This window comes from Brienomyrus brachyistius, chromosome 4, assembly GCF_023856365.1.
Source record: "Brienomyrus brachyistius isolate T26 chromosome 4, BBRACH_0.4, whole genome shotgun sequence".
In the NCBI taxonomy this organism is placed as follows: Eukaryota; Metazoa; Chordata; class Actinopteri; order Osteoglossiformes; family Mormyridae; genus Brienomyrus; species Brienomyrus brachyistius.
The window spans coordinates 41,731,257-41,746,635 of NC_064536.1; the positions used below are offsets into that span (position 1 = coordinate 41,731,257).

Sequence of the window (15,379 nt, forward strand, 5' to 3'; positions counted from 1 at the left end):
ATAGCTGCACTTTTACAAAATCACTCTCCCACAGATTCTAATTGATGTTTTTATGTCACTCATGTGGCATCAGCCCAGCATACTTCCATAACTGTGCAAAAGAACTTCTTCAGAAGTAGATACCATTACTCTTCTCATAGCAGATCCACACACCTTCCAATTTCAACGTCTAGCCCAAACTGATCTCAGATGCAAGCATCTGTACAGTCATCCGCATCCCATGGCTAAGATTACACCTGCAACAGTAGCCAATCGAGCATCAACAAAATTCGGCAACAGCAAAATCTGTGACGAGGGCCATATACTTGTTGACTGTTACACTTGTATCACAACACCAGACCTGGACCAGAACCAGACATACTGCTAGCAGGTTTGTGGAAAGATAAAAGATAATCGCTACAAAGCTGTTTCAACTTTGGCGTTGGTGGTATAGTGGCTAGCATAGCTGCCTTCCAAGCAGTTGACCTGGGTTCGATTCCCGGCCAACGCAGCCTTACTTATGACCTCCTTCTCTGTGAGTGTCTTCAGGTGCTTATAGTCCAGCTGAACAGCATGCCATCAATATCTCACTGCGTTATAGAAACTGAAAGAAGCATTAGTCCATCAATTTATACATCTGCCTTCCAGATGTGTTAGCACACTGGCAAACAGGGCTGCTTATGTCAGTGAAAGCCTCGTTAGCGCAGTCGGTAGCGCGTCAGTCTCATAATCTGAAGGTCGTGAGTTCGACCCTCACACGGGGCAGTTTGTTTACTTGCTGAAACAGTTCCCATGCATAGCTGCACTTTTACAAAATCACTCTCCCACAGACTCTAATAGATGTTTTTATGTCACTCATGTTGCATGAGCCCAGCGTACCTCCATTACTGTGCAAAGAACTTCTTCAGAAGTAGATACCATTATTCGTCTCATAGCGGATCCACAGACCTTCCAATTTCAACGTCTAGCCCAAACTGATCTCAGATGCAAGCATCTGTACAGTCATCCGCATCCCATGGCTAAGATTTCACCTGCAACAGTAGCCAATCGAGCATCAACAAAATTCGGCAACAGCAAAATCTGTGACGAGGGCCATATACTTGTTGACTGTTACACTTGTATCACAACACCAGACCTGGACCAGAACCAGACATACTGCTAGCAGGTTTGTGGAAAGATAAAAGATAATCGCTACGAAACTTTTTCAACTTCGGCGTTGGTGGTATAGTGGCTAGCATAGCTGCCTTCCAAGCAGTTGACCCGGGTTCGATTCCCGGCCAACGCAGCCTTACTTATGACCTCCTTCTCTGTGAGTGTCTTCAGGTGCTTATAGTCCAGCTGAACAGCATGTCATCAATAACCTGCTGCGTTATAGAAACTGAAACAAGCATTACTCCATCAATCTATATATCTGCCTTCCAGATGAGTTAGCACACTGGCAAAACAGGGCTGCTTATACCAGTGAAAGCCTCGTTAGCGCAGTCGGTAGCGCGTCAGTCTCATAATCTGAAGGTCGTGAGTTCGACCCTCACACGGGGCAGTTTATTTACTTGCTGAAACAGTTCCCATGCATAGCTGCACTTTTACAAAATCACTCTCCCACAGATTCTAATAGATGTTTTTATGTCACTCATGTTGCATGAGCCCAGCGTACTTCCATTACTGTGCAAAGAACTTCTTAAGAAGTAGATACCATTACTCGTCTCATAGCGGATCCACAAACCTTCCAATTTCAACGTCTAGCCCAAACTGATCTCAGATGCAAGCATCTGTACAGTCATCCGCATCCCATGGCTAAGATTTCACCTGCAACAGTAGCCAATCGAGCAACAACAAAATTCGGCAACAGCAAAATCTGTGACGAGGGCCATATACTTGTTCTCTGTTACACTTGTATCACAACACCAGACCTGGACCAGAACCAGACATACTGCTAGCAGGTTTGTGGAAAGACAAAAGATAATCGCTACGAAGATTTCTCAACTTAGGCTTTGGTGGTATAGTGGCTAGCATAGCTGCCTTCCAAGCAGTTGACCCGGGTTCGATTCCCGGCCAATGCAGCCTTACATATGACCTCCTTCTCTGTGAGTGTCTTCAGGTGCTTATAGTAGGGACTTGGAAATCCTGCTTTGGTCGCTCACTCTTATATTCCGTGTGATGACGTCATCATTTTTTCAGCGGTGGCTACGGGGTGTGGGTGCGAATATGCGGTTTTCGCGGCTAGCTCTGCATTCAACTTATGAGATATCCGCCGTTTTGAATAATTTATTTATCCTTGATTTTCTTATTTTTTACTGGATCAAAATCGGTTCAGTATTCGAGGAGCAACAACAATTTGAAAACAAGGTAACTTTCACGCACTAAATAAAAATCGAAAGAATCGTGGGGCATCGATTATTTGTGCACAGGCATATTTATTGCACCCTAAATGTGAATATTGCCAACTATGATGACGATTGATGCATGCCCACACTATACAATCGTGTGCCCACTTCTGGATGATTGAAGATTGAAGGGATTTTATGTGCTGTACGGAGGATGGATCAATGTCACGTGACCACTGATCTGGCTCCTGATTGGTTAGACATCATGCCAGTTAATGGAGACACCCCCAAGTAAATTTTCATTTCAACATTCAACAACAAAAATCACTAAGATTGGTTAGATATTGGCAAAGTTCTGGTTGTTTAAGTGCACCATACCCTATTTACAATTTCTTACATTTATTGAATGAGGGGCAGGCTGCCCTCCGCCTATGCAGAGCGAAGTTGTTCTAAGAAGTCACAGTTTTTTCTGCAGCTCTAATTGTAATTACATTAGAACAAAAATCCGATTTCAGGCATGTTAAATCTTCAATATCTCTGGTTCTATTAAAGATATATTGACAAATGAGGTATCATTTTTTATGATTTTTTAATCTCTTTCCATTAAAATAGGTGTGAAGTTAATCAAGACAATTTGGTGAAAAATTTCCAAGTCCCTACTTATAGTCCCGCTGAACAGCATGTCATCAATAACCCGCTGCATTATAGAAACTGAAAGAAGCATTACTCCATCAATCTATATATCTGCCTTCCAGATGTGTTAGCACACTGGCAAACAGGGCTGCTTACGTCAGTGAAAGCCTCGTTAGCGCAGTCGGTAGCGCGTCAGTCTCATAATCTGAAGATCGTGAGTTCGACCCTCACACGGGGCAGTTTATTTACTTGCTGAAACAGTTCCCATGCATAGCTGCACTTTTACAAAATCACTCTCCCACAGATTCTAATTGATGTTTTTATGTCACTCATGTGGCATCAGCCCAGCGTACTTCCATAACTGTGCAAAGAACTTCTTCAGAAGTAGATACCATTATTCGTCTCATAGCGGATCCACAAACCTTCCAATTTCAACGTCTAGCCCAAACTGATCTCAGATGCAAGCATCTGTACAGTCATCCGCATCCCATGGCTAAGATTTCACCTGCAACAGTAGCCAATCGAGCAACAACAAAATTCGGCAACAGCAAACTCTGTGACGAGGGCCATATACTTGTTGACTGTTACACTTGTATCACAACACCAGACCTGGACCAGAACCAGACATACTGCTAGCAGGTTTGTGGAAAGACAAAAGATAATCGCTACAAAGCTGTTTCAACTTCGGCCTAGGTGAAATAGTGGCTAGCATAGCTGCCTTCCAAGCAGTTGACCCGGGTTCGATTCCCGGCCAACGCAGCCTTACTTATGACCTCCTTCTCTGTGAGTGTCTTCAGGTGCTTATAGTCCAGCTGAACAGCATGTCATCAATAACCCGCTGCATTATAGAAACTGAAAAAAGCATTACTCCATCAATCTGTATATCTGCCTTCCAGATGAGTTAGCACACTGGCAAACAGGGCTGCTTACATTAGTGAAAGCCTCGTTAGCGCAGTCGGTAGCGCGTCAGTCTCATAATCTGAAGGTTGCGAGTTCAACCCTCACACCGGGCAGTTTATTTACTTGCTGAAACAGTTCCCATGCATAGCTGCACTTTTACAAAATCACTCTCCCACAGATTCTAATTGATGTTTTTATGTCACTCATGTGGCATCAGCCCAGCATACTTCCATAACTGTGCAAAAGAACTTCTTCAGAAGTAGATACCATTACTCTTCTCATAGCAGATCCACACACCTTCCAATTTCAACGTCTAGCCCAAACTGATCTCAGATGCAAGCATCTGTACAGTCATCCGCATCCCATGGCTAAGATTACACCTGCAACAGTAGCCAATCGAGCATCAACAAAATTCGGCAACAGCAAAATCTGTGACGAGGGCCATATACTTGTTGACTGTTACACTTGTATCACAACACCAGACCTGGACCAGAACCAGACATACTGCTAGCAGGTTTGTGGAAAGACAAAAGATAATCGCTACGAAGATTTCTCAACATAGGCGTTGGTGGTATAGTGGCTAGCATAGCTGCCTTCCAAGCAGTTGACCCGGGTTCGATTCCCGGCCAACGCAGCCTTACTTATGACCTCCTTCTCTGTGAGTGTCTTCAGGTGCTTATAGTCCAGCTGAACAGCATGTCATCAATAACCCGCTGCATTATAGAAACTGAAAAAAGCATTACTACATCAATTTATACATCTGCATTCCAGATGTGTTAGCACACTGGCAAACAGGGCTGCTTATGTCAGTGAAAGCCTCGTTAGCACAGTCGGTAGCGCGTCAGTCTCATAATCTGAAGGTAGTGAGTTCGACCCTCACACGGGGCAGTTTATTTACTTGCTGAAACAGTTCCCATGAATAGCTGCACTTTTACAAAATCACTCTCCCACAGATTCTAATAGATGTTTTTATGTCACTCATGTTGCATGAGCCCAGCGTATTTCCATTACTGTGCAAAGAACTTCTTAAGAAGTAGATACCATTACTCGTCTCATAGCGGATCCACAAACCTTCCAATTTCAACGTCTAGCCCAAACTGATCTCAGATGCAAGCATCTGTACAGTCATCCGCATCCCATGGCTAAGATTTCACCTGCAACAGTAGCCAATCGAGCAACAACAAAATTCGGCAACAGCAAAATCTGTGACGAGGGCCATATACTTGTTGACTGTTACACTTGTATCACAACACCAGAACTGGACCAGAACCAGACATACTGCTACCAGGTTTGTGGAAAGATAAAAGATAATCGCTACGAAGCTTTATCAACTTTGGCGTTGGTGGTATAGTGGCTAGCATAGCTGCCTTCCAAGCAGTTGACCCGGGTTCGATTCCTGGCCAATGCAGCCTTACTGATGACCTCCTTCTCTGTGAGTGTCTTCAGGTGCTTATAGTAGGGACTTGGAAATCCTGCTTTGGTCGCTCACTCTTATATTCCGTGTGATGACGTCATCATTTTTTCAGCGGTGGCTACGGGGTGTGGGTGCGAATATGCGGTTTTCGCGGCTAGCTCTGCATTCAACTTATGAGATATCCGCCGTTTTGAATAATTTATTTATCCTTGATTTTCTTATTTTTTACTGGATCAAAATCGGTTCAGTATTCGAGGAGCAACAACAATTTGAAAACAAGGTAACTTTCACGCACTAAATAAAAATCGAAAGAATCGTGGGGCATCGATTATTTGTGCACAGGCATATTTATTGCACCCTAAATGTGAATATTGCCAACTATGATGACGATTGATGCATGCCCACACTATACAATCGTGTGCCCACTTCTGGATGATTGAAGATTGAAGGGATTTTATGTGCTGTACGGAGGATGGATCAATGTCACGTGACCACTGATCTGGCTCCTGATTGGTTAGACATCATGCCAGTTAATGGAGATACCCCCAAGTAAATTTTCATTTCAACATTCAACAACAAAAATCACTAAGATTGGTTAGATATTGGCAAAGTTCTGGTTGTTTAAGTGCACCATACCCTATTTACAATTTCTTACATTTATTGAATGAGGGGCAGGCTGCCCTCCGCCTATGCAGACCGAAGTTGTTCTAAGAAGTCACAGTTTTTTCTGCAGCTCTAATTGTAATTACATTAGAACAAAAATCCGATTTCAGGCATGTTAAATCTTCAATATCTCTGGTTCTATTAAAGATATATTGACAAATGAGGTATCATTTTTTATGATTTTTTAATCTCTTTCCATTAAAATAGGTGTGAAGTTAATCAAGACAATTTGGTGAAAAATTTCCAAGTCCCTACTTATAGTCCCGCTGAACAGCATGTCATCAATAACCCGCTGCATTATAGAAACTGAAAGAAGCATTACTCCATCAATCTATATATCTGCCTTCCAGATGTGTTAGCACACTGGCAAACAGGGCTGCTTACGTCAGTGAAAGCCTCGTTAGCGCAGTCGGTAGCGCGTCAGTCTCATAATCTGAAGGTCGTGAGTTCGACCCTCACACGGGACAGTTTATTTACTTGCTGAAACAGTTCCCATGCATAGCTGCACTTTTACAAAATCACTCTCCCACAGATTCTAATTGATGTTTTTATGTCACTCATGTGGCATCAGCCCAGCGTACTTCCATAACTGTGCAAAGAACTTCTTAAGAAGTAGATACCATTATTCGTCTCATAGCGGATCCACAAACCTTCCAATTTCAACGTCTAGCCCAAACTGATCTCAGATGCAAGCATCTGTACAGTCATCCGCATCCCATGGCTAAGATTTCACCTGCAACAGTAGCCAATCGAGCAACAACAAAATTCGGCAACAGCAAACTCTGTGACGAGGGCCATATACTTGTTGACTGTTACACTTGTATCACAACACCAGACCTGGACCAGAACCAGACATACTGCTAGCAGGTTTGTGGAAAGACAAAAGATAATCGCTACGAAGCTTTTTCAACTTCGGCCTAGGTGAAATAGTGGCTAGCATAGCTGCCTTCCAAGCAGTTGACCCGGGTTCGATTCCCGGCCAACGCAGCCTTACTTATGACCTCCTTCTCTGTGAGTGTCTTCAGGTGCTTATAGTCCAGCTGAACAGCATGTCATCAATAACCCGCTGCATTATAGAAACTGAAAAAAGCATTACTCCGTCAATCTATACATCTGCCTTCCAGATGTGTTAGCACACTTGCAAACAGGGCTGCTTATGTCAGTGAAAGCCTCGTTAGCGCAGTCGGTAGCGCTTCAGTCTCATAATCTGAAGGTCATGAGTTCAACCCTCACACGGGGCAGTTTATTTACTTACTGAAACAGTTCCCATACATAGCTGCACTTTTACAAAATCACTCTCACACAGATTCTAATTGATGTTTTTATGTCACTCATGTGGCATCAGCCCAGCGTACTTCCATAACTGTGCAAAAGAACTTCTTCAGAAGTAGATACCATTATTCGTCTCATAGCGGATCCACAAACCTTCCAATTTCAATGTCTAGCCCAAACTGATCTCAGATGCAAGCATCTGTACAGTCATCCGCATCCCATGGCTAAGATTTCACCTGCAACAGTAGCCAATCGAGCAACAACAAAATTCGGCAACAGCAAAATCTGTGACGAGGGCCATATACTTGTTCTCTGTTACACTTGTATCACAACACCAAACCTGGACCAGAACCAGACATACTGCTAGCAGGTTTGTGGAAAGACAAAAGATAATCGCCAGGAAGATTTCTCAACTTCGGCGTTGGTGGTATAGTGGCTAGCATAGCTGCCTTCCAAGCAGTTGACCCGGGTTCGATTCCCGGCCAACGCAGCCTTACTTATGACCTCCTTCTCTGTGCGTGTCTTCAGGTGCTTATAGTAGGGACTTGGAAATCCTGCTTTGGTCGCTCACTCTTATATTCCGTGTGATGACGTCATCATTTTTTCAGCGGTGGCTACGGGGTGTGGGTGCGAATATGCGGTTTTCGCGGCTAGCTCTGCATTCAACTTATGAGATATCCGCCGTTTTGAATAATTTATTTATCCTTGATTTTCTTATTTTTTACTGGATCAAAATCGGTTCAGTATTCGAGGAGCAACAACAATTTGAAAACAAGGTAACTTTCACGCACTAAATAAAAATCGAAAGAATCGTGGGGCATCGATTATTTGTGCACAGGCATATTTATTGCACCCTAAATGTGAATATTGCCAACTATGATGACGATTGATGCATGCCCACACTATACAATCGTGTGCCCACTTCTGGATGATTGAAGATTGAAGGGATTTTATGTGCTGTACGGAGGATGGATCAATGTCACGTGACCACTGATCTGGCTCCTGATTGGTTAGACATCATGCCAGTTAATGGAGATACCCCCAAGTAAATTTTCATTTCAACATTCAACAACAAAAATCACTAAGATTGGTTAGATATTGGCAAAGTTCTGGTTGTTTAAGTGCACCATACCCTATTTACAATTTCTTACATTTATTGAATGAGGGGCAGGCTGCCCTCTGCCTATGCAGAGCGAAGTTGTTCTAAGAAGTCACAGTTTTTTCTGCAGCTCTAATTGTAATTACATTAGAACAAAAATCCGATTTCAGGCATGTTAAATCTTCAATATCTCTGGTTCTATTAAAGATATATTGACAAATGAGGTATCATTTTTTATGATTTTTTAATCTCTTTCCATTAAAATAGGTGTGAAGTTAATCAAGACAATTTGGTGAAAAATTTCCAAGTCCCTACTTATAGTCCCGCTGAACAGCATGCCATCAATATCTCACTGCGTTATAGAAACTGAAAGAAGCATTACTCCATCGATTTATTCATCTGCCTTCCAGATGTGTTAGCACACTGGCAAACAGGGCTGCTTACGTCAGTGAAAGCCTCGTTAGCGCAGTCGGTAGCGCGTCAGTCTCATAATCTGAAGGTCGTGAGTTCGACCCTCACACGGGACAGTTTATTTACTTGCTGAAACAGTTCCCATGCATAGCTGCACTTTTACAAAATCACTCTCCCACAGATTCTAATTGATGTTTTTATGTCACTCATGTGGCATCAGCCCAGCGTACTTCCATAACTGTGCAAAGAACTTCTTCAGAAGTAGATACCATTATTCGTCTCATAGCGGATCCACAAACCTTCCAATTTCAACGTCTAGCCCAAACTGATCTCAGATGCAAGCATCTGTACAGTCATCCGCATCCCATGGCTAAGATTTCACCTGCAACAGTAGCCAATCGAGCAACAACAAAATTCGGCAACAGCAAACTCTGTGACGAGGGCCATATACTTGTTGACTGTTACACTTGTATCACAACACCAGACCTGGACCAGAACCAGACATACTGCTAGCAGGTTTGTGGAAAGACAAAAGATAATCGCTACAAAGCTTTTTCAACTTCGGCCTAGGTGAAATAGTGGCTAGCATAGCTGCCTTCCAAGCAGTTGACCCGGGTTCGATTCCCGGCCAACGCAGCCTTACTTATGACCTCCTTCTCTGTGAGTGTCTTCAGGTGCTTATAGTCCAGCTGAACAGCATGTCATCAATAACCCGCTGCATTATAGAAACTGAAAAAAGCATTACTCCATCAATCTGTATATCTGCCTTCCAGATGAGTTAGCACACTGGCAAACAGGGCTGCTTACATTAGCGAAAGCCTCGTTAGCGCAGTCGGTAGCGCGTCAGTCTCATAATCTGAAGGTCACGAGTTCAACCCTCACACCGGGCAGTTTATTTACTTGCTGAAACAGTTCCCATGCATAGCTGCACTTTTACAAAATCACTCTCCCACAGATTCTAATTGATGTTTTTATGTCACTCATGTTGCATGAGCCCAGCGTACTTCCATTACTGTGCAAAGAACTTCTTCAGAAGTAGATACCATTATTCGTCTCATAGCGGATCCACAAACCTTCCAATTTCAACGTCTAGCCCAAACTGATCTCAGATGCAAGCATCTCTACAGTCATCCGCATCCCATGGCTAAGATTTCTCCTGCAACAGTAGCCAATCGAGCAACAACAAAATTCGGCAACAGCAAAATCTGTGACGAGGGCCATATACTTGTTGACTGTTACACTTGTATCACAACACCAGACCTGGACCAGAACCAGACATACTGCTAGCAGGTTTGTGGAAAGACAAAAGATAATCGCTACGAAGATTTCTCAACTTCGGCGTTGGTGGTATAGTGCCTAGCATAGCTGCCTTCCATGCAGTTGACCCGGGTTCGATTCCTGGCCAACGCAGCTTTACTTATGACCTCCTTCTCTGTGAGTGTCTTCAGGTGCTTATAGTCCAGCTGAACAGCATGTCATCAATAATCCGCTGCATTATAGAAACTGAAAAAAGCATTACTCCGTCAATCTATACATCTGCCTTCCAGATGTGTTAGCACACTTGCAAACAGGGCTGCTTATGTCAGTGAAAGCCTCGTTAGCGCAGTCGGTAGCGCATCAGTCTCATAATCTGAAGGTCATGAATTCAACCCTCACACGGGGCAGTTTATTTACTTACTGAAACAGTTCCCATACATAGCTGCACTTTTACAAAATCACTCTCACACAGATTCTAATTGATGTTTTTATGTCACTCATGTGGCATCAGCCCAGCGTACTTCCATAACTGTGCAAAAGAACTTCTTCAGAAGTAGATACCATTATTCGTCTCATAGCGGATCCACAAACCTTCCAATTTCAACGTCTAGCCCAAACTGATCTCAGATGCAAGCATCTGTACAGTCATCCGCATCCCATGGCTAAGATTTCACCTGCAACAGTAGCCAATCGAGCAACAACAAAATTCGGCAACAGCAAAATCTGTGACGAGGGCCATATACTTGTTCTCTGTTACACTTGTATCACAACACCAAACCTGGACCAGAACCAGACATACTGCTAGCAGGTTTGTGGAAAGACAAAAGATAATCGCTACAAAGCTTTTTCAACTTCGGCCTAGGTGAAATAGTGGCTAGCATAGCTGCCTTCCAAGCAGTTGACCCGGGTTCGATTCCCGGCCAACGCAGCCTTACTTATGACCTCCTTCTCTGTGAGTGTCTTCAGGTGCTTATAGTCCAGCTGAACAGCATGTCATCAATAACCCGCTGCATTATAGAAACTGAAAAAAGCATTACTCCATCAATCTGTATATCTGCCTTCCAGATGAGTTAGCACACTGGCAAACAGGGCTGCTTACATTAGCGAAAGCCTCGTTAGCGCAGTCGGTAGCGCGTCAGTCTCATAATCTGAAGGTCACGAGTTCAACCCTCACACCAGGCAGTTTATTTACTTGCTGAAACAGTTCCCATGCATAGCTGCACTTTTACAAAATCACTCTCCCACAGATTCTAATTGATGTTTTTATGTCACTCATGTTGCATGAGCCCAGCGTACTTCCATTACTGTGCAAAGAACTTCTTCAGAAGTAGATACCATTATTCGTCTCATAGCGGATCCACAAACCTTCCAATTTCAACGTCTAGCCCAAACTGATCTCAGATGCAAGCATCTCTACAGTCATCCGCATCCCATGGCTAAGATTTCTCCTGCAACAGTAGCCAATCGAGCAACAACAAAATTCGGCAACAGCAAAATCTGTGACGAGGGCCATATACTTGTTGACTGTTACACTTGTATCACAACACCAGACCTGGACCAGAACCAGACATACTGCTAGCAGGTTTGTGGAAAGACAAAAGATAATCGCTACGAAGATTTCTCAACTTCGGCGTTGGTGGTATAGTGCCTAGCATAGCTGCCTTCCATGCAGTTGACCCGGGTTCGATTCCTGGCCAACGCAGCTTTACTTATGACCTCCTTCTCTGTGAGTGTCTTCAGGTGCTTATAGTCCAGCTGAACAGCATGTCATCAATAATCCGCTGCATTATAGAAACTGAAAAAAGCATTACTCCGTCAATCTATACATCTGCCTTCCAGATGTGTTAGCACACTTGCAAACAGGGCTGCTTATGTCAGTGAAAGCCTCGTTAGCGCAGTCGGTAGCGCATCAGTCTCATAATCTGAAGGTCATGAATTCAACCCTCACACGGGGCAGTTTATTTACTTACTGAAACAGTTCCCATACATAGCTGCACTTTTACAAAATCACTCTCACACAGATTCTAATTGATGTTTTTATGTCACTCATGTGGCATCAGCCCAGCGTACTTCCATAACTGTGCAAAAGAACTTCTTCAGAAGTAGATACCATTATTCGTCTCATAGCGGATCCACAAACCTTCCAATTTCAACGTCTAGCCCAAACTGATCTCAGATGCAAGCATCTGTACAGTCATCCGCATCCCATGGCTAAGATTTCACCTGCAACAGTAGCCAATCGAGCAACAACAAAATTCGGCAACAGCAAAATCTGTGACGAGGGCCATATACTTGTTCTCTGTTACACTTGTATCACAACACCAAACCTGGACCAGAACCAGACATACTGCTAGCAGGTTTGTGGAAAGACAAAAGATAATCGCCAGGAAGGTTTCTCAACTTCGGCGTTGGTGGTATAGTGGCTAGCATAGCTGCCTTCCAAGCAGTTGACCCGGGTTCGATTCCCGGCCAATGCAGCCTTACTTATGACCTCCTTCTCTGTGCGTGTCTTCAGGTGCTTATAGTAGGGACTTGGAAATCCTGCTTTGGTCGCTCACTCTTATATTCCGTGTGATGACGTCATCATTTTTTCAGCGGTGGCTACGGGGTGTGGGTGCGAATATGCGGTTTTCGCGGCTAGCTCTGCATTCAACTTATGAGATATCCGCCGTTTTGAATAATTTATTTATCCTTGATTTTCTTATTTTTTACTGGATCAAAATCGGTTCAGTATTCAAGGAGCAACAACAATTTGAAAACAAGGTAACTTTCACGCACTAAATAAAAATCGAAAGAATCGTGGGGCATCGATTATTTGTGCACAGGCATATTTATTGCACCCTAAATGTGAATATTGCCAACTATGATGACGATTGATGCATGCCCACACTATACAATCGTGTGCCCACTTCTGGATGATTGAAGATTGAAGGGATTTTATGTGCTGTACGGAGGATGGATCAATGTCACGTGACCACTGATCTGGCTCCTGATTGGTTAGACATCATGCCAGTTAATGGAGACACCCCCAAGTAAATTTTCATTTCAACATTCAACAACAAAAATCACTAAGATTGGTTAGATATTGGCAAAGTTCTGGTTGTTTAAGTGCACCATACCCTATTTACAATTTCTTACATTTATTGAATGAGGGGCAGGCTGCCCTCCGCCTATGCAGAGCGAAGTTGTTCTAAGAAGTCACAGTTTTTTCTGCAGCTCTAATTGTAATTACATTAGAACAAAAATCCGATTTCAGGCATGTTAAATCTTCAATATCTCTGGTTCTATTAAAGATATATTGACAAATGAGGTATCATTTTTTATGATTTTTTAATCTCTTTCCATTAAAATAGGTGTGAAGTTAATCAAGACAATTTGGTGAAAAATTTCCAAGTCCCTACTTATAGTCCCGCTGAACAGCATGTCATCAATAACCCGCTGCATTATAGAAACTGAAAGAAGCATTACTCCATCAATCTATATATCTGCCTTCCAGATGAGTTAGCACACTGGCAAACAGGGCTGCTTACGTCAGTGAAAGCCTCGTTAGCGCAGTCAGTAGCGCGTCAGTCTCATAATCTGAAGATCGTGAGTTCGACCCTCACACGGGGCAGTTTATTTACTTGCTGAAACAGTTCCCATGCATAGCTGCACTTTTACAAAATCACTCTCCCACAGATTCTAATTGATGTTTTTATGTCACTCATGTGGCATCAGCCCAGCATACTTCCATAACTGTGCAAAGAACTTCTTCAGAAGTAGATACCATTATTCGTCTCATAGCGGATCCACAAACCTTCCAATTTCAACGTCTAGCCCAAACTGATCTCAGATGCAAGCATCTGTACAGTCATCCGCATCCCATGGCTAAGATTTCACCTGCAACAGTAGCCAATCGAGCAACAACAAAATTCGGCAACAGCAAACTCTGTGACGAGGGCCATATACTTGTTGACTGTTACACTTGTATCACAACACCAGACCTGGACCAGAACCAGACATACTGCTAGCAGGTTTGTGGAAAGACAAAAGATAATCGCTACGAAGCTTTTTCAACTTCGTCCTAGGTGGAATAGTGGATAGCATAGCTGCCTATCAAGCAGTTGACCCAGGTTCGATTCCCGGCCAACGCAGCCTTACTTATGACCTCCTTCTCTGTGAGTGTCTTCAGGTGCTTATAGTCCAGCTGAACAGCATGTCATCAATAACCCGCCGCATTATAGAAACTGAAAAAAGCATTACTCCATCAATCTGTATATCTGCCTTCCAGATGAGTTAGCACACTGGCAAACAGGGCTGCTTACGTCAGTGAAAGCCTCGGTAGCGCGTCAGTCTCATAATCTGAAGGTCGTTAGTTCGACCCTCACACGGGGCAGTTTATTTACTTGCTGAAACAGTTCCCATGCATAGCTGCACTTTTACAAAATCACTCTCCCACAGACTCTAATAGATGTTTTTATGTCACTCATGTTGCATGAGCCCAGCGTACTTCCATAACTGTGCAAAGAACTTCTTCAGAAGTAGATACCATTACTCGTCTCATAGCGGATCCACAAACCTTCCAATTTCAACGTCTAGCCCAAACTGATCTCAGATGCAAGCATCTGTACAGTCATCCGCATCCCATGGCTAAGATTTCACCTGCAACAGTAGCCAATCGAGCAACAACAAAATTCGGCAACAGCAAAATCTGTGACGAGGGCCATATACTTCTTGACTGTTACACTTGTATCACAACACCAGACCTGGACCAGAACCAGACATACTGCTAGCAGGTTTGTGGAAAGATAAAAGATAATCGCTACGACGCTTTTTCAACTTCGGCGTTGGTGGTATAGTGGCTAGCATAGCTGCCTTCCAAGCAGTTGACCCGGGTTCAATTCCCGGCCAACGCAGCCTTACTTATGACCTTATTCTCTGTGAGTGTCTTCAGGTGCTTATAGTCCAGCTGAACAGCATGTCATCAATAACCCGCTGCATTACAGAAATTAAAAGAAGCATTTCTCCATCAATCTATATATCTGCCTTCCAGATGTGTTAGCACACTGGCAAACAGGGCTGCTTACGTCAGTGAAAACCTTGTTAGTACAGTCAGTAGCGCGTCAGTCTCATAATCTGAAGGTCGTAAGTTCGACCCTCACACAGGGCAGTTTACTTACTTGCTGAAACAGTTCCCATGCGTAGCTGCACTTTTACAAAATCACTCTCCCACAGATTCTAATGGATGTTTTTATGTCAATCATGTGGCATCAGTCCAGCGTACTTCCCTAACTGTGCAAAAGAACTTTTTCAGAAGTAGATACCATTATTCGTCTCATAGCGGATCCACAAACCTTCCAATTTCAACGTCTAGCCCAAACTGATCTCAGATGCAAGCATCTGTACAGTAATCCGAATCCCATGGCTAAGATTTCACCTGCAACAGTA

General features: G+C 43.4%; 16 non-coding genes across 16 annotated transcripts; all 16 read left to right on the forward strand.

Moving 5' to 3' along the window:
- The first annotated feature begins 418 nt into the window (after window positions 1-418).
- On the forward strand, window positions 419-490 carry trnag-ucc (transfer RNA glycine (anticodon UCC)). Its single transcript has one exon. It is a non-coding gene; the product is annotated as a tRNA-Gly (tRNA).
- Window positions 491-671: 181 nt separating this feature from the next.
- On the forward strand, window positions 672-744 carry trnam-cau (transfer RNA methionine (anticodon CAU)). Its single transcript has one exon. It is a non-coding gene; the product is annotated as a tRNA-Met (tRNA).
- A 448-nt stretch (window positions 745-1,192) lies between these two features.
- On the forward strand, window positions 1,193-1,264 carry trnag-ucc (transfer RNA glycine (anticodon UCC)). Its single transcript has one exon. It is a non-coding gene; the product is annotated as a tRNA-Gly (tRNA).
- Window positions 1,265-1,446: 182 nt separating this feature from the next.
- On the forward strand, window positions 1,447-1,519 carry trnam-cau (transfer RNA methionine (anticodon CAU)). Its single transcript has one exon. It is a non-coding gene; the product is annotated as a tRNA-Met (tRNA).
- A 448-nt stretch (window positions 1,520-1,967) lies between these two features.
- Window positions 1,968-2,039, forward strand: trnag-ucc (transfer RNA glycine (anticodon UCC)). The gene has a single exon. It is a non-coding gene; the product is annotated as a tRNA-Gly (tRNA).
- Window positions 2,040-3,102: 1,063 nt separating this feature from the next.
- trnam-cau (transfer RNA methionine (anticodon CAU)) lies at window positions 3,103-3,175 on the forward strand. The gene has a single exon. It is a non-coding gene; the product is annotated as a tRNA-Met (tRNA).
- Window positions 3,176-4,398: 1,223 nt separating this feature from the next.
- On the forward strand, window positions 4,399-4,470 carry trnag-ucc (transfer RNA glycine (anticodon UCC)). The gene has a single exon. It is a non-coding gene; the product is annotated as a tRNA-Gly (tRNA).
- Window positions 4,471-4,651: 181 nt separating this feature from the next.
- On the forward strand, window positions 4,652-4,724 carry trnam-cau (transfer RNA methionine (anticodon CAU)). Its single transcript has one exon. It is a non-coding gene; the product is annotated as a tRNA-Met (tRNA).
- Window positions 4,725-5,172: 448 nt separating this feature from the next.
- Window positions 5,173-5,244, forward strand: trnag-ucc (transfer RNA glycine (anticodon UCC)). Its single transcript has one exon. It is a non-coding gene; the product is annotated as a tRNA-Gly (tRNA).
- A 1,063-nt stretch (window positions 5,245-6,307) lies between these two features.
- On the forward strand, window positions 6,308-6,380 carry trnam-cau (transfer RNA methionine (anticodon CAU)). The gene has a single exon. It is a non-coding gene; the product is annotated as a tRNA-Met (tRNA).
- Window positions 6,381-7,081: 701 nt separating this feature from the next.
- trnam-cau (transfer RNA methionine (anticodon CAU)) lies at window positions 7,082-7,154 on the forward strand. The gene has a single exon. It is a non-coding gene; the product is annotated as a tRNA-Met (tRNA).
- A 449-nt stretch (window positions 7,155-7,603) lies between these two features.
- Window positions 7,604-7,675, forward strand: trnag-ucc (transfer RNA glycine (anticodon UCC)). The gene has a single exon. It is a non-coding gene; the product is annotated as a tRNA-Gly (tRNA).
- Window positions 7,676-8,738: 1,063 nt separating this feature from the next.
- Window positions 8,739-8,811, forward strand: trnam-cau (transfer RNA methionine (anticodon CAU)). Its single transcript has one exon. It is a non-coding gene; the product is annotated as a tRNA-Met (tRNA).
- A 3,546-nt stretch (window positions 8,812-12,357) lies between these two features.
- Window positions 12,358-12,429, forward strand: trnag-ucc (transfer RNA glycine (anticodon UCC)). Its single transcript has one exon. It is a non-coding gene; the product is annotated as a tRNA-Gly (tRNA).
- Window positions 12,430-13,492: 1,063 nt separating this feature from the next.
- On the forward strand, window positions 13,493-13,565 carry trnam-cau (transfer RNA methionine (anticodon CAU)). The gene has a single exon. It is a non-coding gene; the product is annotated as a tRNA-Met (tRNA).
- A 1,210-nt stretch (window positions 13,566-14,775) lies between these two features.
- Window positions 14,776-14,847, forward strand: trnag-ucc (transfer RNA glycine (anticodon UCC)). Its single transcript has one exon. It is a non-coding gene; the product is annotated as a tRNA-Gly (tRNA).
- Window positions 14,848-15,379: the final 532 nt, after the last annotated feature.